Genomic DNA, 20,164 nt, shown 5'->3' with positions numbered 1-20,164 from the left:
CCTGTCACTAGGACAACACTGAAAGAAAGCATACCTGCACCAATACCTCCTCGTTTACCCAGACCTACCTAATCCCAGAGAAGCAAGTTAATAACATACATCAGCTCAGTATCTGCTCGTTTTTTATTAAACTCTGCACATAACTTCTATATTATTTTTGTCCTTGCCAACTCAAGCTGCCCTGCTTTCAGAGCCGGCGAGGACGTGCTTGCAGGAGATGTTTCATGAACAAACCTCAGGCTAAAACTTACTCGCTCATACTATCTGATGAATTCCTATGAATAATGAAAACATTTGTTTAAAAAATAAAAAAATCCCAAAGTCAGATTGCAAGCATTTTGTGCACAGAACAGGCTGAGAGCAATTGACCAAACGATTTATAACAGGTCACTCGAGTGGCTCCTTTGGTGAGCATCTCCTCCTGGCACCCAGCAGCTCCCAGTGCTCCCGGGGCCCTTCCCACCAGTGCCTGGCACGGTGTCCGCACGAACACTTGCCCATATCTCTATCGTCCTGCTATGGATGAACGGCCTTTTTCTTACCCCACTGTGGCTTAATAAGCTTCTCCAGTGAGTGGAGATGTGTAAACAGTGGTATCAGTTTTTCTGTCTGACCTGCAGTACAAAATTGTTTTCCTGCTTGTGAAGGAAATCTTCAGAGCAGAGCTGGGGATACACGAAGGCAGCCCCATGTAGACCATAAATAAACATATATAAGTGCAAACACTCTTTTATTTTGCATGCCTGAAAGCTAGAAATAATGTCTGATGCTCAGAAGAAAGGAAATATTTAGTTAAGAGAAAAAGAGAGCTGTAAGAAGGCAAGATAAACACTATATATTTATTTTTTATGGCATAAATGGAAAGCCCGCGCTTTCAGCTTTGCTGAATTATTTTATAGCATATCTCTGGCAGAAATCAAAAAAACCTGCTCGCATCCAGCCACTCAATTATTGCACCTCGCTCCTCAGTGTGCCAAAATGACATCTTAAGAACTGGCAGCAAGATTTGCCTCTGCGCTCTCCCCTTGCACGCAGGAAGGCTGCTCCGCCATGCTCAAAGGTGTCGGGAGATTTTGCAGCTTAGGTCAAAGGATGTTAATAAAGCACTTGAGCCTCCATATGGTATTTTGGCACTAAAATGTCAGCTGCTTTTCAGACACTGTACTTTAATCATTTCAGACAGGCCCCTTTTAAATGGTTTGTTTAGTTTGCTTAGAGAATAATATTTGTTATTTGGTTTTCAGAATGACTAATAAATGAACTGTCTTTGCTCGGGGAGAATAATGCCACTTAAGCAAAACCTAGTACTGCAGTTCAGAGCTATTTAATAAGAAATACCTGTCAGTGTCAGAATATATTTACTGTGCATTAGCTTTGAAGAATTGCAGAATTAGTTTTCCCCTTGCTAAGTTTACTTTATGTAAAATGTAACACATGAACTGTGAATATGTGGACAGCAAACAGACTGTATCAATGAATTCAGACTCCCCCGGAAAATGCTGACAGTGGCAAGAGAAACACCTCCTAACAGACACAACTGACACCATCAAAAGCGAAACGTGTGACAGCTGCCAAGGAGCCGCAGCCTCCTGCCTCCCTTCCCTTGTTTAAAAAACAAAATCAAATCCAAAATAACACGCTGTAGTCTATTTATCCTCTTGTTTAATCCACTGGGAAAGCATCAGCATAATTAAACGCTTTTAACCTTTGGGTCTGAACTGGCGATCAGGTGGTGGTGGAAGGAAAACCGCGCTGCAGGGAGTGGGGGCTCTGCGTGGCCACCGAGCCTGGCACAGCAGCACCCAGCGCAGCCACCCGCTGCCCGGGGATGCGGCACCCACTGCCGAGCATCCTCCTCCCCGGTGCCACAGAGCACCGGCCCACCAGGACAGACCCATGTGTGGGGAAGAAGCAGCTCTTCTGCCCAGCTCCGGAGCTGCGAGCAGGGAGTTTTGCTCAACCCCGCCGCAGCCGCACCATTTCTATTATTCATGCGACTTGGTGCTTCCTTTCACGACCCAGGTACCGTCTCGGACTCTCCAGCCATCTGGGGCAGCTAGCTGGGAGGCTGGCGGTAGGTTGTGTGAAGCAGCAAGTTATTTACTTAGAAACTGTCTCTGTGGCATCTTGACCATCTGGAAAGAATATGGAAATGAGACTTTTAGCGAGATGGAGCTTCTCAGTTGATAAATTAACCAGGTATCTCCAGAAGTAGGCATGGCTGATAAAAGCATGCGTTTCCAAGCACATCCCAACTCGCACACACATATATAGGTGTGAGCATAAGCAATTTCCCATCTCGCCCACACATCTGGGGTCCTAAGTCACACTCCTGCAAAGCTGCCTGGATTTCTAGGCAAACAAAGCCCAACTTCCAGCCATAAAAATCCACGTGCGATGACGCGAGGCGGCAGGCAGGGCTGGATTGCAGCGCTGTGCCACCAAAGCCCTGCTGGCACCACCAAACCTGCCCCATGGGGACCGTGCCCAGTCCTGTAGGGAGGGCAGGGCTGCGAGCACCCTGCTGGGGTGGCACGGGAGGCTGGTCGGCAGGAGCTCCTCACCCCACCGTACCAAAGGTGAGGTGCCAGCGTGCGCTCTGGCACAGCACAGGGCACGCTTACCCGTGCCCCAAAGCTGCGGCAGCAAGAGCCCCGGTGCAGCGGGGGAATAACGCGTGCAGCCTGGCACACATGCAGGCACCTCTCGGCTGTTATGCCAGCCTCTTACTAATCAAAATCTCACACTGGGCGGGAGCGGATCATTTGCTGATTGCCAGGAGAGCTCCCAGGAACAGGGGGCAGCGGGACAGAAATTACAGCCGTCCTCCGAGCACTGTAATTTGTACTGGAGCTAGACGGCTCTCCCAAGCACCCCAAGACAGGACAATTAAGGCTGGCTTCCAGCCAGATGCAGGTTGCTGGGATCAGAGCACGGAGCCCCAAATTAAGCACTGCGAGAACTGAGCCGGGAGACTCTACAGAAGAAGTGTGTGAAATAGCAAAGTCCCTGGAACAGCCACCCTGCCTTTCAAATGCAAATGCCATCTCAGGGAAAGTGGTTTGTTCTGAGAGCCTCTGAGTGCTGACTTCTAATCATCTGAGCAGAGAAAATACACCCAGGAATAAGAATATGGAGAAAAGCCTCCGGGGACTGGCTGGGAGCAGGTCAGTGGCACAGGGAAACGCTCCCACCAGCTGAGCCAGCCCAGGGGCGCGGGTTCAGCTCAGCTCAGCACAGCACCGCTCTGCGGGCGCAGTGGCCTGGCGTTCATTTGCACACCCCTGCCACGCTGCGCACGGCGTAAAGTCACCTCCTGCCAAGGCAGCCCTCCACCTGCTAACGAAGTGTAAAATGTCCCAAAAGCAGCTGGTGTCTCTGGTCCCTGTTCCTCTTTCAACACCGCGTACGAAAAGCAATATACAGCAGTGGTCAAACATCACCCACACTCCCAGTGCCCCAACGAGACTTTTTTGCCCGATGCAAAACTGGATTGATAGTTGGCAATCCAATTATAAACATATAAAATTAATAATATACCTGAAAAATGAGCAAAGGATCTAGAAAAAGCAATATCCTACCTTGCCAGCCTTGTGATAACCTCCACTGGGGGTGAGGGTGTTGCTAAATTCCCCAAAAACTCTTCAGTTTGCCAAAATCTCCCTTCATCTCATGGGTTTAGCATCACCCAGGTGCCCTCCCACCCCAGGATGTCTCCTGCAGATTTTTAAAAGGGAGCTATGGGTACGGCGGAACTGGAGGTTGTGTCTTGCTGCACCTGTGTGAGCCCGTGCTCCCTTACGTGGGCATCAGGCAGCTGGATGCCTCCAGCCCCTGGTGCCTGAGAAGACGAGACCCAGCATGAGCTTCTGAAGCACCTCGAGGGGGCTGGAGCTGCCTCAGCAGAGCACGGAGCAGGGAGCAGTATCCCAGGGTGACCCGTACAGGGCAGGGGACTCTTCTGGTGAAGTCCTGCCGAGCCCAAGCTCTGCTGGCCATCAGGATATGAGCAGTTCCCTCACTTCAGGCTCATCGTGGTCTGAAGACCTCCTCCGTACTGGCACTGGCGATTCCTGTGTGCCGAGGGGCAGCACGAGAGCAGCAGCTCAGCACCTGTCCCCTGAGCCTGTGCTGCAGCTACAGCAGACCACTGAAATTTGTAACACTTCTCTTAAAATAAGGGGGTTTCTGCCTCTATACGTAGGAATACATCGAGGCAGGTGTGCCCAGACGGCTCTGGGAAACCCACGGGACCTCAGAGTGGGATTTACTGGTTATGATACTGTGTAAACATGTATATATTTTAAAGCCTGTGATCCTCTTCTGTTAACTGGCTAGAAAAGGCGATGCATTAAAGCAGAACTAAGATCTGAGAAACTGTCAGATGGTCTTGTGCACTTGTGGGGCTTGAAGCTGGAGCTGGCAGTGGTGCAGCCCTCCGGGTCCCGAGCCGGCGGCTCTCTGGGCAGACTCGTCCCAAACTCACAGCCCACTGCAGCAGCTGAGCAATATGGGGCCACAAACGCCTCTTCAGAAGGGAACAGCTCGAGAAGCTGATCCCGGGTCCTGCGCTGTGTCCTCTGAGTAACAACTCGGGCAGTGTCAGATTTTGCCGTTGCTGGAGTTTCCCCAACTGATTAAAGTCAGGGGGACACCGTCCAGTGCCAGGCTCCAGCCGCCTCTGTACCTACCAGTGCCCTGAATTTTTTCAGGAGCAGGAAGAGTCTGAGATGAGACCCTCTCCCCTTTCACCACAGGATCACGGGCAGCAGCGCTCATTTCTGAGGAACAAGCGCCCTTTTCTACAGCCCTCCTTAGGCTGAACTCCCAAGGCATTTGGAAACCCTGTAAAGGCAGAAATTAGCCTGGGTTTCTAGAAAGACAGCAGAGTGTCTAATGCTTTTAAGCAGCTTTTCAGAGGCAGAAAAGATCTTCAAAATGTTTTGACTTCCAGTTTGGAGAGAAACATTTTTTTTTCTTTGAAATTAGCCTAATTAAAGGATCACAAAATTAATTAAAACACAAAATGAAATGCAGCGCTTTGCATCAGGTCGAATGAAATGTTTTAGCATGCTTTAAAATGAAATCAGAGATGGTTTTCATGTTGATTAAAGAAACCTCCCTCTCCGTCCCCAAGCTCTGGAAAACACCGATCCAAAGAAAATCCTCCTCTCCCAAATGTGCCCATCCCAGCTTGCAGCGGGGTACAGCTCTCCTTGCCCCCAAATGTCAGGGACCAGAGACTTCGTGTTTGACACTCGGCTCTCACCAAAGACACTTTGGCTGGATATTTTAAAGCGCTCCTACTTGGTGGCAGCAGCTTGTGTAAAATTAGCAGCACCCCTAATTGGGAAGGGGGGGGGGTGGGCTCTGCCTGGCAGAAATGGCACCGCTGGCCCCCAGCGCGGTGGGGGCTGCCCGCTGCCACTCCCCATAGCCATCACTGTCAGCGGCGGGCTCCTGGCCACAGCTAAACTATCTGCCTGGTTAAATATAGCAAGTCCCAAAATGTCAGGAGTTTTGAAGGCAGCTGCAAAGTGGTGGCGCAAGGACAGCAGGGCTGGGTGTCAGGGACTCTGAAACAGCCTCTGGCCATGGGCTGAGTCCCTCTGACCTACCATACCGGTGCAACACCTGAGCCTTAATTGCCTCCGATGTGGCCTCATCCTGCTCCCCGGCAGAGCTGCTGACACAGCCTGTGTAGCTCTTGGCACCAGAAAACACATTTTCCTCCGACACCAAAAATTTCAGTTCACTGCAAACATCAAGAGAGCGGCTTGTGATTAAACAGTTGGGGTTTTACAGCATCCCGAGGATGTAAAGCACTATTTAAGTGATAACTATTTTTACTGTTGTTATTTATTACATGGGGCTCGTCGGCGCTGGGCTCCGGCCCCCACCACACGGCAGGTGTTCCCGGCAGGAAAAGCTGGTGGTGAGCCTCAGGCGAGCACCAGGAAAGCAGGTGGCTGTGGTCCTCCTGCTCCTTCCACGGGCTCCCGAAGGCAAAAATCACAGGGGGGATGTTCTGGCCCTAGGGAGGGTGGTTAAGCCCAGACCGTCAGAGGCATTTGGGTTGCTAAAGCCATGGGGGAGCCAAGGGCTGCTTCCCCGCAGTAAGCACCAAAACACTGCTCGCGTCTGGAGGGGTGCATCCCTACGGAGTGGGGTGAGGCACAGTCAGATGATTCTTTTTAGGGAGATGCTCCATTTTTCTCCACCCATCCTGCGATCTAGCCAAGCACAGGCAGCTCTGCTTGTCCCATAGGGCCAGGAGCAGGACTGCAACCCCCAGCCCCCAGTGCCCATGCCAGGGCTGAGGCTCACAGCTGCAGCAGGTTCAGGTTTTACGGCTCCCCACCGGCTGCGCCCTTTGCTGCCAGACATTACCTCCTCGGGCAGGCTGGTGGGCAGTGTCCCAGCAGGGCAGCTGCCAAAGTGAGATCTGCACGGAGGCATGGAGGGGCCGGCACATACATTGTCTTCCCTGCAGCCGGCTGGCTGGGCTGCAAACCAGCTGCAGCAGTTGTGAAACCTTCTTTGGGCACCGAATAACGTTCTGCAATATTGCTCATGCATTGCTGCAGCACTCGGGGTCATTAAATGTGGAGAAGCCGACACTCCCCTCGTGATGCCACCACGATGCCACAATGCCACCGTGAACACCACGTGGACACAGACACTCCACCATCATAGCAGAGCCCTGTCCCTCACGCACAGCCGTGCATCCTCCTCCCCAAATGGGATGCTCTCTGGGATGTGCTGCAAAAGCCAGAGAACAGCTAAGCCAAAGCACCCCTCTCCAGAAAGCTTCCAAGGGGTTAAGAGGCTGTGCACACCCGCTCTCCCCACTGCTTTTCCGACCACCTCCTCCTCCTCCTCGAAAAAGGCAAACAAAGAGGCTCTCCTAACACTACCTCTGCCTGCCATAATGGCATTAGGGGAAGGGTGGAAAGAGATCCTAGCTCTCTGCTCACATTTAAGCATACAAAAACAAACAAAACAAAAAAAAAAAAAAAGGGAAAAGTTAAAGCCATCTGAAAGTGCCTCCCCCTCTCCCAGAAGAGTGATAAAGGCTTTTTGGCAGAGCGAGGTGGTGTTTATTTTGGTTTGTGTTGTGTTGCTGCTCTGACCCCCTCAGCTGTTAGCCGGCAAGCTTGACAGCCTGATTGTTTTTACTGGACTGCACCAGAGTTTTTTGCTTTGCAAAAGTGATCTGGGAGCAGTTTGCACCGATTGCTTCAGAGGGCTCTGACCGGGGACCATCGGCTTGTCCTGCACCGTGCCCCGTGTCTCAGGCGGGACCGCAGCCGGGGCTCAGCCCGCAGCTGGTTTAAATCATCACTTTCTTCCCATTTCACTGCACAAGGCAGCGCTTGAAGATTTTCCTTTCTATTCTGCTGAAATGTGAGTCTAATTAGATGATAACAAGGCTCTGACATTTTCTAATCGTAATCCTATCCGTGCAAGGGGACGTTATTAAAACGATTAAAATTATTGATAAAGGGGAGGAAGGACGCTCAGTCACAGCGCTCAGTATTTGGCCCGTGGTGTGGGAGGGGGAGGACAGGCCGGGGTCTGTCCCCTGGGATAAAGCCACTGCTGTCCCCGAGGGCCTGCCACTCTCTAAACACTTGCTTAAGTAACACAACGCCTCCCACCAAGGTGGAGCCTCCTATCATGACCAGGACAAGAAAGGTGGTTTTGGTGACAGAAGGTGGACCCAGCCTTCAGGGAGAACAACCAAAGCACGGCTCCATCAGACCTGAGGCTGGTAAGGAGGCAGCTGGACCCAGCGTCTTCCACACCCATGTGTGCTCACATAGCAGTCCCAGTGCAAACATCACCACTTCACATGACGTGGCTCTTAGATCCTTTTAGATCCCAAAAGGGGGAAGGGGTTTTGTTCTATGGGATGAGCATGGGGGATGAGCAATCGGGCTTTCACCTGCTCAAATGAAATTAAAGGGCACCACGCTCCCGTTCACAAGGTGAGCAGCACTTTTTAAAGCCAGGCACCTCTCTACAGGCAAGAGTCAGAAACAGAGATGGAGAAGTCTAGAGGGCTAAAGTTTCCACAAAGTGATGGTAAACGGGGCAAGGTTTTACCTTTACTGCCTTTGGAACCCTCCAAGGCAACCGCCTGCTCCGAGCCGGGGACAGGCACGCCATGTCCCACAGCCCCGCGCTCCCAAGCCAGCCCCCGCGCACCCGGTGGTGCGCCACGGGAGGACATCCCAGCCATCCCGCCTAGAGCCCACCTCGCAGTCCTTGAACACCAGGGCCAGATCCACCACCACACATCGCGGCGGTCCCCAAGTCTGCATCGCTTCTGCAGGATCCCATTGTTTTGCCTGCGGGATCCTTCCCTTCGCAGGGCTCCGTGCCCAGCTCCACATCGGCCCTGTCTGGCGTGAAGGCAGGCAGCTCCGAGCCAGTTTTCTGCTCCGGAAACCTCGGGAATCTCCTTTGGTGTTTCCCAGAATAGCCCCAAGGCTCCTCTAATTTCCTACAGCTGCCGCACACCAGCACAGCAGTGAGCCGGCTCCTCCCGAAGCATCCCCCTTGGGGGTGGCAGGGATGTCGGTGGCACAGCCCCAGGAGCCGGGGGATTCCTCATCCCTGGGGAAGCCCCTGCATCTGCAGAGAACCACCAAAGCAATACCCACCTCGAGGGCCCGAGAACCGCGGGCTGCCTGTCAGCCAAGTCACCGGGGCACAGCCTGCAGGCTCCAGCGCCAGCCCTCCGCACTCCCCAGGGGCAGGGCAAACACACAGCCCTTCCTGTCCCCGTTCACACGTATCCCCGCAGCTCACGTGCTCTTGAGGATAAAACAGAGCTGGAATTTTCCCAGCAGTTGGTGACGCCCGGATTGACTGCCTGAAACACCGGCAGCCCTGCTCAGTGTGGCTACCTCCACCTGAGGGGCATCAGTCCTGGAGGAGCACGCTGCCAGAGGCAGGCGGCTGGGTCAGGGCAGCCGGTACGTGCCGAAGTCCAGGGCATTGAAGATTTGCACCAGTCTGCACGCGGGGCCAAACCACCAACACACAGAGGGCCCAAGACAGCAGCGAGCCACAGTGCTTCTCAAAGAGAGAGGTCCTCCAGAACTAGCAAACCATTTGCAGAGAACAATTTATTCATCCAATTTACACCTTATTTCTCTTCACAAGCAGATCATAGTCTCCATGAAATTGCTCATTGCTAGAAATTATGCAGCAAATATTTCAGGATATGTATCTCCAGCAAATTGCCTGCTGCCAGTGCTATTTCCCTATTCACAGTCGGAAATCTGAACTGTTTTGATAGGACATACAGCTTCCATAGCATGGCTCGTTCCTTGTCACGGAGGCATGGTGCTCTCCCAGCCTGGCACCAACAAGCACCGCTTCTTAGCTTATAAATAAAAAGCTCACAACAGAATCAACCTTACAGTGCAAATATTCATGATTATGAATTTGAAAATCACTTCCTATGAATAAGCCTGCACAGTTTGCATTAAAATATGCTGCTTCAGCATCATTCCTGACAGTGTGCATGTTTGCTAGAACAGCCACAGAGAGCAAACCTGAAAAGGTCAGGAAGAGAAAGCGAACAAATTTATTGAGAAATTGAAACATATGTTTGGTGCTGGTTTAAAAAAAAAAATTCTGCTGCAAATACATGGATGGTGTCTCTGTCAGAGAGACTGTACCATGCAAAGCTCGCTATACGGGGACAGAGGTCTCAGCTAATTGAAAAACTGATTAATTTTTATACCTACCAACTTTGATATTTTGAAGGTTTTAATTTCTCTTTAAAATGATGAAGATTTGTTTGAAAAAGATTTACAATTCATATTGGAAACCCACAAAGGAGGTTTTAAGACTCTACCTTCTTATTTTAATAAAAGGTAGTTTAGATTATTTTTTTCTTGGAAATATCTTCATTAAATAGAAGAGGAACTAAAGGGCATGGTAATATAATTCACAGATGATACTAAATTAGGATATATTGTACATGGCAGTGTGGACTGAGAAATAATACAAAGGGCCCCAGAGAGATTGGAAACCTGGGTAGAAAATAAATGAGATTCAATTTGGAAAAATGCCGTCGATGCCTCTGGGGAAAATAATTTGAAACATGCGGAAACCTGGGAAGCAGGAATGGCTAACAGGGAGTTTAAAACAATAACAGTGAGAAAATTGGTCTGCAAAGCATTATGGACCCCCTCTAATGCCCACTGGAGCCAGCCAAGAGGCTCCTGCTCACTGCTGCAAGGCCCTGGGGACGGTCACCGCCGTGACCACCAAGAGCCACAAGCAGAAACACGACCGAGAGCAGGCTCGTCACCGCAGTCCTGGGCAGTACCGTGCCAAAACCCCAGTGGGGTGACCAAACCATACGGAGGTGACCGGGGAGAGGACCAGAGCAGGGTAATGCAAATGACTGACTGGGGGGAAAGCCCAGGGCTGGGAGCTGTATCTGGACATGGAGGCACAGGAGGGGAGGATGCTCTGTGGGACCATGACGAAGGTGAGGGGCAGTGGGGCAAAAGACACACAAGCTAGACTTTGACCCACCACCTCAGAGGATGCCCCAGCAGTGAGGACCAAAGGCACAAAGAGCTTTTTGACAATACAAAGCTCTGCAGACGCATGCATTCCTGCATGCAACCCTATTCTGGGAGGAGATGGGCTGGGAGCCAGGAGGTCCCTACCTTACTCAGGTGTTTCCTCTTCTCTCTGGTTTTCCTCCAAACCTACATATGTTTATCAGAGCTGCAGAGAAGGAAGAAAACAGGAGCACAGAACAAGTGTGAGCACAAGAGAGAAGGCGAAGCAGGGGCAGGAGCAGCCTGGCCCTCACAGGACATGCACTCAGGTTAGTGTTGTCACCAAGGGAGGAGTTGGACCAAAGCTGGATGTTCACACCTCTGTCCCGACTCACAGCAGCTCCAGTCTCGCCAGCAGATGATACCATCAGGTGCTGTTACAAGTTCAGAGAAGAAAAGCTGTCTCTAATTTCACCCAGTTCTGGGGCTGGGACGGACTCACCCCCTCTGCCCAGGAGGGCAGGCAACAGTAACGTTACTGGCTCACCATCCTCGTTTCCCAAGGACCCTTTCCTCCAGAGACACCATGGCTGGCAACTAACTCGGTCCTTGCCGATTAGGGCAGGGGGTTGGACGCATCACCCTGAAACCACCAAAAGCACCGTTTCACACAGCCCCATTGGAAAGGTGCTTTACAGGAGAAATGCCTTTGAGCAGCTGACCTGATCCAAGCAAGGAATTGGCTTAATTTACAGCCAAATGCAAACACTCCGCTGGGCTGGACCTGTAATATTTGGACATCCCCATGGGATGGATCACCCCTTATTCCCCCTCCCCTCCACAAACACTGCTTCCTCCATCTCTTGGGATCACAGTTTTGAGAAAATGGAGAGGGTTAGGCCTTCTCACCCACTTTTGGTCCCTGCTTGGAGGGCTGCAAGAACGGGCTCCGATCCCTGCAGCACCTCCACGGCCGGGGGGATGGTTGCAGCCCCATGCCCACTGCCTTCCTGCGGGTCAGCTACCAAACACCGGGGTCCTGCCTGGCTGTGCAATGCCTGAACCACAACGGCCCCAACCCTCACACTCGGAGTTGCACCAGGTCAGCCTATTTGCAGGATGACAACTGATATTTTTTTTATTTTTTTTTTTTTAAAGCGTTGGGTACTATTTCTCCAGGGCACTCAGAGCTCTGCTCACCCGTCCTCCTGTATTTCAAGAAACCATCTAAGCCTATATATTCCAGATGATAAACCCTACCTAGCAATTTTCTCCTTTTCATTAAAATTATTTACACCAGAAGAACTTAAAACAAAAATCGATTTCAGAAGAAACAAGGAGGAACAGACCAAGGACTCCTGCTTTCCGCTGCTATTTTTTAGCTTCTGAAAGTCACGCACTACGTTTATGAACTTGAGCATCACATATATATTTTAAAAGGTAATAGCACAAACACTTGTTACAGTATCCATCATTTTTTCTTGACCTTAGAAAAAATAGAGCTCGTCAGGTAACAGCATTTCTGACATTTTGAAGTTGTTTTCTTTCACCTTTGGGACAGAAATAAAATCTTTAAGCATTCTGTTGAATGAGCTTTCAGAAGTGGGGCTATGGAGACACCTAACCAAACGCAATGTTTTTGCTTAGATAAGGCTGAAACGATAAGAGACTTTCCACCAACTCTAAAATCAAATTCTCATTTTAATTCTAATAAGACTTACCATTTCCCCAGAGCATTTCAAATTAAATACAATTCTTCTTTTCCCCCAGAAGAAAACTGGCACTGGGGTGGGGCTCAGGATGGTTTTGAGAGTCCTCCCTAGATCAGAGGGAACTTGTTTTCTCTCTTCCAGGACTACTGATTTTTACACACATCTCAAACGGCTTATATCTAGCTCTCACAAGAGGGGTCCTTGAGAATGAAAGATGTGGACATATGACTGGCTCTGGAAGTCCCTGGGAAACACCAGAGAGGAGGTTTGAAGAGGCATTTTCCTGCACACCAGGACTGCCACAGCACACTGGCTCTCCGCTTGACGCCGAGCTTCAGCCAGCAAACGCTTAAAGCTGCAGCTGAGGGCAAGAGGGAAACAAGGCGATCTCAGGAACCGTGCCACGTACAGCACAGCAGCAACAGCTCACAGCCTTCGCTGCCTTCTCTCAGGTCATGGACAACTAGATTTTCTTAAAAAAGGCTAACTCACGTGATTCGAGTCAAACATTCATGTGTCATTTTTTAAAAATAACCCATTTCTGAAGCTGAATGCAACAGCATTCACCAAAGCAAAAACTTAAGCGTAATCTATTACCTATATAAATAAGAGATTCGCTGCCTTTGCTTCTCAGTTGTCACGGTTTCATGCACGCAGGATTTTTAACAGGTTACAAAACCAGAAAGCAGAAATCCTTCACTTTAGAATACAGCTAACACTTTGGTTACCCAAGTACATTGTGTCCCACACTAAAACATCACAGCAGTCTTTAGATTGGAAAAACTATCGATTTATATACTCCAGTGTAAATATCCACACGTTTTGTCATACAAAAAGCTCATTTCCTAATGCCAACAGTTTCCAGCCCAGCTACCAAGCGTAGGGCAAGGTGATTTTCAGCCAGCCCAGCTCAGAAGGAACAGGGGAACCAGGGACTCTTCCTGTCCTTGCTCACCCAGCAAATCTGAGCGCACTACAGAAGGACAAGAGCTACAAATTCTAGCATTTCAGAGGAAAAAAGAGCCACACAAACCATTTCAAAAAGCCTTAAGTACTAAACCAGTAGATGTAAGCCCTTGGTCTCGCAGAAGTGACTTTCGGAAATCCTCTCCATGGCTATAGAAGCCCTGGACACCCAATGAAAAGCGGCCTGTTGTGACTAGAATCCATCACATTCATTACCTCCTACTCAATCACTCAAAAATGCAAAACGTGGTTTGACAAAGCTTCGTTTCTGTATTTAACCACTTTTAAAAGTATATTGTTTATTTTAATTGCATACAATTCTTCATCCAAGTGCAGTTCAACAAAATTCAAGTTAAAAAACATCTAAAGGTTATGTTCACTTTTAATAAAGTGAAAACCCCTAAGGTTTTGAATGCAAAAATTGAACTATGCAGTTGTTTAAATGAGCATTCCTTTACCATATCATCCTCCTTGGTAAGTAGTGGTGCCATATTTAATGCAAGCAGCTATATTCGGTTGCAAATCATGTTTTAGCAATTACATTACACAGCAAGAATGAACAGCTCTGTAGTTTTTAATAAAATACACATGAGAAACAGGATCTTCAATTTGCATTTATTTTTATCTTGCTCATCCATGAAAAGTCATGTTCAAAAGCTACTTCGTCTTGTCTTTTCATCAGAGCAAAGGGAGGGTATGCTTGAGCCCAGTGTGGCTCCAGCATCAGGTGAGACAACTGTCCTGCCCAGCTCAGCACCGAGTTGCATCAGGAGGTCTCACCTCAGACGTTACACCGCCGCCGTTTGTGACGGGAAGGACACAGCAATGCTGCAAGCCGAGAAGCAGCCTTGAAATTTGGGGCTGGAAGGTACTTACAGCAAGTAAGTCCCTAGAAGGGCTGGCAAGTGGCAGTACCACCTTCCTCGGAGGGCAGCACCCTGCCCTCAGACCGTTTTGTCTCTGTCACCTCCAGTGGGTGCAGCGGTTCCCAGCCTAGCAGGTTCCTGCAGCTTTACACACCAGGGGCCTGGCACCTATGGAGATGCCAGCTACACCCAGAGACCTCGCTGTCTTCCTTCTTGGCATGTCCCATGGACAAACCAAGTATTGCTGGCACTGAAACGAGCCTGTAAAGCCAAAATTGCTCTCCTCATTTTAAAGCCTACCAAAGGCTCCAATTCCCATTAGCAACAGACAGGCATCTCATACGTGTTTCGGCCCTTGACTGACTGACCCGATCATTAATGCTAAGAGGAGGAGGAAGGGAGAGAAGGGCAGAAGGATGTAAAATAACAGGGCTACCTGGGAAACAAATGAACTAATTGCCATCAAAACACCCAAGTGACGGGTAGTAGCTCACCGCTGTCCAGAGCGCCTTGCTCTCCTGCTGCCTCTGAGCTTGGTCAGATGCTGGAAAGGATCCCCACGTCCACACACTTAGCTCCTGCTCCAGGACAGCTCACCAACCCTGCTCCAGCTACCCCACACAGCGAGTACAGTACTTTAACATTTTCTGGTAAAGATGATAAGCCAAGTCAATAACCTGAGGAGGGAGCACGGAGCTCACAACCAACAGTATGCTCAAGGTCAGCGTGCTCAGCATTCTCCCAACGGGCTCTTTGAAGTTTTCCAGACCAAAGCCTTCTCTAGACCCAGAACTTCACCAACCAGGATGAGGATGCTGCTGGTCTGTCAACCCAAGAAAACCTATCAGCAAAGCAGACAGAATAAAAAGGATACAAGGGCAAAGCCAGCGCAGTTCACTTTCCGTCCACTGCGTGGATTAGCATAATTAATGAAGTATTTAGAAGCTTTTAGACTAGGAAGCAATGCCACCTAGTGAACAGGACGGCATGTGGCAGAGCGGGGACACCTGAAGGTGGGTGCCAGGGTGGGGTGTGGGTGCTGCGAGCTCCCAGTGCTGCCGTGGGGCTCAGCCGCCGAGCCGAGCAGCGTGTGCAAGCACTCACCAGGTACCCCACCTTCTGCACCCCCGTCTCACCAGCTACGCAAACCCAAGTTCAAAGACATTTTAAATGATGAATTATTTAAAGAAAAATGCATTTTCAGTAGGTCTTGAATTTAAATTTTCCTGCAACAAGACCTTTTAAAGCTGGAAAATATACAGCTCAAAAATGACAGATGGCTTTAAAATTAGAGATCAGATTATATGGGAATTTATAAAGGTATTGCGGAGAAAAAGCAGCACTGAATGTTACTATATTTAGGATAAAGCCTGAGCAGACACCAGCAATTAAATAAAAATTCCAAAAAATTCACGGCCCAGAGGCTGTCACAGTGTTCAGCGGTGGCTGACAGCCACAGCACAGCCCCAACTGCCTAACAGAGGGCAATTGGTTCCCATTCCTGCTCTGAACCATTTTCCATTAAAAGATCCAAATTGTGAGCAAGTCAGACTCGCCACACAAGATATTTGATGCAGCAGTTTTTTGGCGTTTTGGGTTTTTTTTTTTTCCCCCTACACAAATTCCTGGCTTTGTTTAGTTATTTGCAAAACCATGTCAAGTTATAAGCACATGACCACAAATCAGACAGAAGTTGCTACTGATGTGGTTTCTCCCCCTCCCCCCCTGCCTCAGCATTTGCTGTAGTAATAGTTATAAAAATAACAGCCATGATCTATGGTAGGGCAGCAGTTTGATCAGAGTAAAGACTTCTGGTATGCAGGACTCCTCTACCAAAAAATGTTTCGGCCAATTTGTAAAATTGATGGGACTCGGGAGTAATCACGCCGGAGCCAAACACTTACACGTTTGACACAGAGGGATTTTCAGTGGGTTTGATGGCGGGTGGAGGTGGGGGGTGGGGATTTGGTTTAACATACACATTCTTTATGCAAGTGCAGTGCAGACTTTGCTGAGGAACGTGCGAGACTGCAACAACCAACGTGGCAGGCAACACGCAACCAGAAGCCATCATGGCTTGGTGAATCCATGAGCCAGGAGCTGGAGCCACAGCAGCACACGCTGTTCTGCTGGTCCTGGCGTGACATCTGGTGGCCAAAAAGCACCCCGGGAAAAACCACCTGATTCAGGGTACCCCACAGCCACAGGAAAGGCCACGAGCTACAGCCCTGCCAAGAACTTCCTCAGGACCTAAATGCTCGGTTTCTAACATATGTCCTGGTAAAATGATCAAACAGTGATTTTGGGAAGTGAACTGGTATGCTCCCGGCTTTCTAAGTAGCACTGATCCCCTCAAAATACATCCCAGCCTCTTCTCAAGACTAGGGCATCCTGTCTGGGGACAATCAAGTGCCTACAAGAATCCTATAAGTGGCCATAAATTTAAGGCACTGCATTTCATTAGCCTAAAGTTCTTAAGCATCTTTTAGCTACATTTATGTTCTAAAGAAAAAAAGCATTCATCTGAAGGGTGATCCACCAGAGGACAAACCCCAAAACTCTACCAAAAATTCTGCCCTGAAGTCTCTTTTCTGCCCATTAACAGCAGCGTTTAAAGATTGCCTTCCTCTGCTAATTGCGGGAGAGACAGAAGCATTTCAGTATGCAAAACTGAAAGCAGATCTCCAAGACAATTCTCCTGAATGAGACGGGCCTACACTTATTGAAGATATACCTTAAAACTTCTCCACACCTCAGACACCTTTAAGAAAAACAAAACAAAACACCCACCCCAAACAAGCCGGGAACTGAAAGGTGAGCCGGAATCTACTTAATTTGTAAGAGCCTTCAGGCATCTGCAGCAGAGCAGAAGCACGCTTGTCTGCTTTTCAATAGGCTGGAGCTGTCAGAGATGCTGAGGATAAATTGTCAAGCCCCAACTGTCCTAAACAAACGTGATGCTCAGCTGAATGCTGCGGAGGGAGTTTCTTCCTTTGCTGCAGTCGCTGCCTCATTAAGTTGATCTAAAATGCACGGGCTTGAAGGAAGACACAGCGTCCCTATGTGCACAGCAGAGCAATCATCCCTGCAGAAGGCATCTCTTCCCCACGTTTCTCTCCCACTCATCCCAAAGGCCTCCATAAACAGGATGGCTTCTTGGCTGTATCAAGCTCATGTACCATCAACACGACCTGACCCACATTACCTAGTGAATTGCATCTTATTTGAGGCTCAGTTTCTCCCCTGCCCTTCCTCCCACAACACACTGATCACACGGCAGTGCAAACAGATCCCCCCCATGGATTTTCGATCCCTTCTCCTCTCAGCCACTTCCCAAAGTTGCCGGTAAAGAGCCCCAGGTAAGGTTTGCAGCTTCAAGAAAGTGCCGCATTAGGGGAGATGAGTTACCAGTGATGCTGAAATCAAACAGAAGAATTAAGAATAAGAACTCATCGGAATTTTAGGCAGGAGTTGGAGCCGCTTCGCACATGTTCCACTTACTTGTGTTGAGAGACAACAAACCAGTTGATTTCTCAAGATATTTCACTCAGTTTGCAACAGTTTTTAGCTCTGTAGTTTGTAATATTACATGCTCTGAAAACAAAATTCCATCCCCAGATCCTTCTAGTTGGTTACTCATAAAATCCGTTAAGATCAGGCACAAGCAAACCAGACTCATCTCCTTCCCTCCCAGCACCTATTACATATAAATAGTAATTATTGTTCCTGGCAAGGCTCTAGTGTCTCTTACGATTCTGTACTTTAACGATCCGATTTCTTAGTACTTTCCACCAAAGAATATATTTAACAAGCATCCACGTTTCCTCCTCCATGATAGGATTTTTAAATTATGAATGTAATAAAGACAATGATGTTGCCAGTCTCATGATTAACAGCTTAAAGAGACACTCGCTAAGCCTTCATTCCCCATTATAACAAATTCACAAGCCATATAGCTTTGTAAAATTCAGCAAAGACAAGATTTAACTCTATAGTTACACAGCTAAATCAACAAGCAATACAAGAAGGGCATTAATTTAGTTTGATCTAGAAAAGCAATTTAAATCCTACCTGTCCTGTTGACAGATTGGTGTTTTTTAAATGCTACCTTAGTAGAAAAAGTCTAATGCAACATTTCCACCCTTATTTATGCAATATGTGACATCTCCAATCTTGTATGTTGTCACAGCTCAAACCACAGTAAGTTATATCACTGTGATGCTACGGAACAAAGAGCATCATTAGCGTACCGTTCAGAGTTATTGAACTAATCAACTGGAGAGGCTTCTCCTAATAACACAAGTCCCCAAACAAGCTGCTATAAACAACCCCTCAACCATCACATCGGTTGCTTTTAAAATTAAAATGAAACCAAACCACTGAAAGAAAATCGGGTTTATGGTAAAACTCAGTTTTATTACTTCACAGGAACAGGAGCTTCATTCGATGCAAGAATACACCCACAAAACACAGTTGTTGCTCGGTGGAGTCAAGTCTATGTCACTGCCCAAGGTTTAAATTTCCACATGTACTTGAATAAATGCTACAGTAGATAACACCAATCAAAACCCTGACAAAGTAAAGATAGGTTAAGCATTATGCTAGAGATTCAACACAAGCCAGCAACTCTTTGCAAGCCTGTCTGGCTCGGTGATCAGTGCAAGTGAAGCATTCAAAATATCACCTTCACACTCAAGAGGGCCAGGTAAGAACAGAGCAGCAGCATGTCAGATAGCACAGAGGTCCAGCCTCCATCCTGCCAGTATCTAACAGCTCAGCACAGGCATCTCTCTACTTACCTTGCAGAATCAAGGCCACGTTTTGCATTTTTTGATTGGTATCAGCCGCGCAGTCATTTTAGACTATAGACTAAAGCAAACAAAATGGAAACTAATAATTCCTTTCCAATCGTGTTTAAGGTTTATCACAACTCAGGTAGCTTCACTGTGTCATGGGCGAGATGGAGGCCTCACCAGGTCTGGGACTATTTGTCTAAATCGGTACAGCAAGACAACCTCTTTGGAACAAGTAGTGAAATTTAAGTATCAGCCAAACCAGTTCAGAGTGATTTATAAAATTCTGAATATCACATTAATGGAATTGCTAACAGCCATAACTACAGCCACATAAATGTGCCTCCCATAATAGAAACACTCTACACAGTTCTGAATGTTTTAAGAACTGGTAAAGTAACTACAGATTATGGAGTCCATCTCCTTTAAGGCATCAAAGACATTCTCAAGGAGGAGTTAATTAGTCCAGTTTCACAGGATACACCATTACAGAGGCTGAGATTCTGACTGCCTGTGATTAATTTGAACCCTGCACCAACATACTTTGCTTACATTAGCTCTGTTTTCAATTTCCCCTCCTTTTTTTTCTCAGCGGCCTCTCACTGGTGTGTTCACAGCTGGAGACTCAAGTGTAACCCCTCTGAGCTGCCCCATAACCAACTGGAACACTTGTCAGCAAACCTCTAGACGACAAGAAAGCACATAAGTACTTTCCAACATGCATGTTTCCCCACCCTGTTCCCCAGTTCACAAGGCAGCAGATTTAAATGCAAGCCCCTCTCCCCTCTAACGATCTGGTACACATATGCACTTGCTTCAAAGCATCCGTGTTCCTGTCAAACACGAAGTTCACAGAAATACCGTGCTTTTACTGGTGCCACCAGTAAAGGGATCACGACTAAAGGCTTCTCCCAACCTCTTAAATAGAGGAAGATGGATTCCTACCAAACAGTAGCAGGCACCAAGCTTCAGGAAAGGACTACCTGTGGTCCAGCGCTCCAGCACGTTCCCATGCAGTGCAAAATAGCCCTCAATGAGGCAATTTCCACCAAAAAAAAAGGGTGTCCCAGGCTGGTACACTGTCACAGCACACCTTTCAAACTTCCTTACCAAACAGTTCAAGTTTTGAAAATAAAGGCAACGCACTTACGCAGCTCCCTTTCTGTATTTTGCTCCCTTTCTGCAGGGAGTCTTGCTTGAGGATACAGCTTCATCTGCACACATCCAAAGTGGGCACTGCTTTCAGGTCTCCTCCTAGCCACCCAACTCTCCCTCTTCACTCATGCGGGTAT

The 20,164-nt window shown here is 48.4% G+C and overlaps 1 protein-coding gene and 1 long non-coding RNA gene across 2 annotated transcripts in view; both read right to left on the bottom strand.

The window, feature by feature from the left end:
• The window catches only part of SENP5 (SUMO specific peptidase 5), a 125,295-nt gene that overhangs the window by 82,467 nt on the left and 22,664 nt on the right, over positions 1 to 20,164 (bottom strand). The window lies entirely within an intron of this gene.
• Positions 101 to 3,728, bottom strand: LOC130157895 (uncharacterized). The gene is made up of 2 exons (XR_008825087.1): positions 3,582 to 3,728; positions 101 to 2,135 (listed from the first exon to the last, which is right to left on the bottom strand). It is a non-coding gene; the product is annotated as an uncharacterized LOC130157895 (long non-coding RNA).

The sequence above is a fragment of the Falco biarmicus genome, chromosome 13 (genome assembly GCF_023638135.1).
Source record: "Falco biarmicus isolate bFalBia1 chromosome 13, bFalBia1.pri, whole genome shotgun sequence".
NCBI classification, from domain to species: Eukaryota; Metazoa; Chordata; class Aves; order Falconiformes; family Falconidae; genus Falco; species Falco biarmicus.
This window is presented reverse-complemented; position numbering and strand designations above follow the sequence as displayed.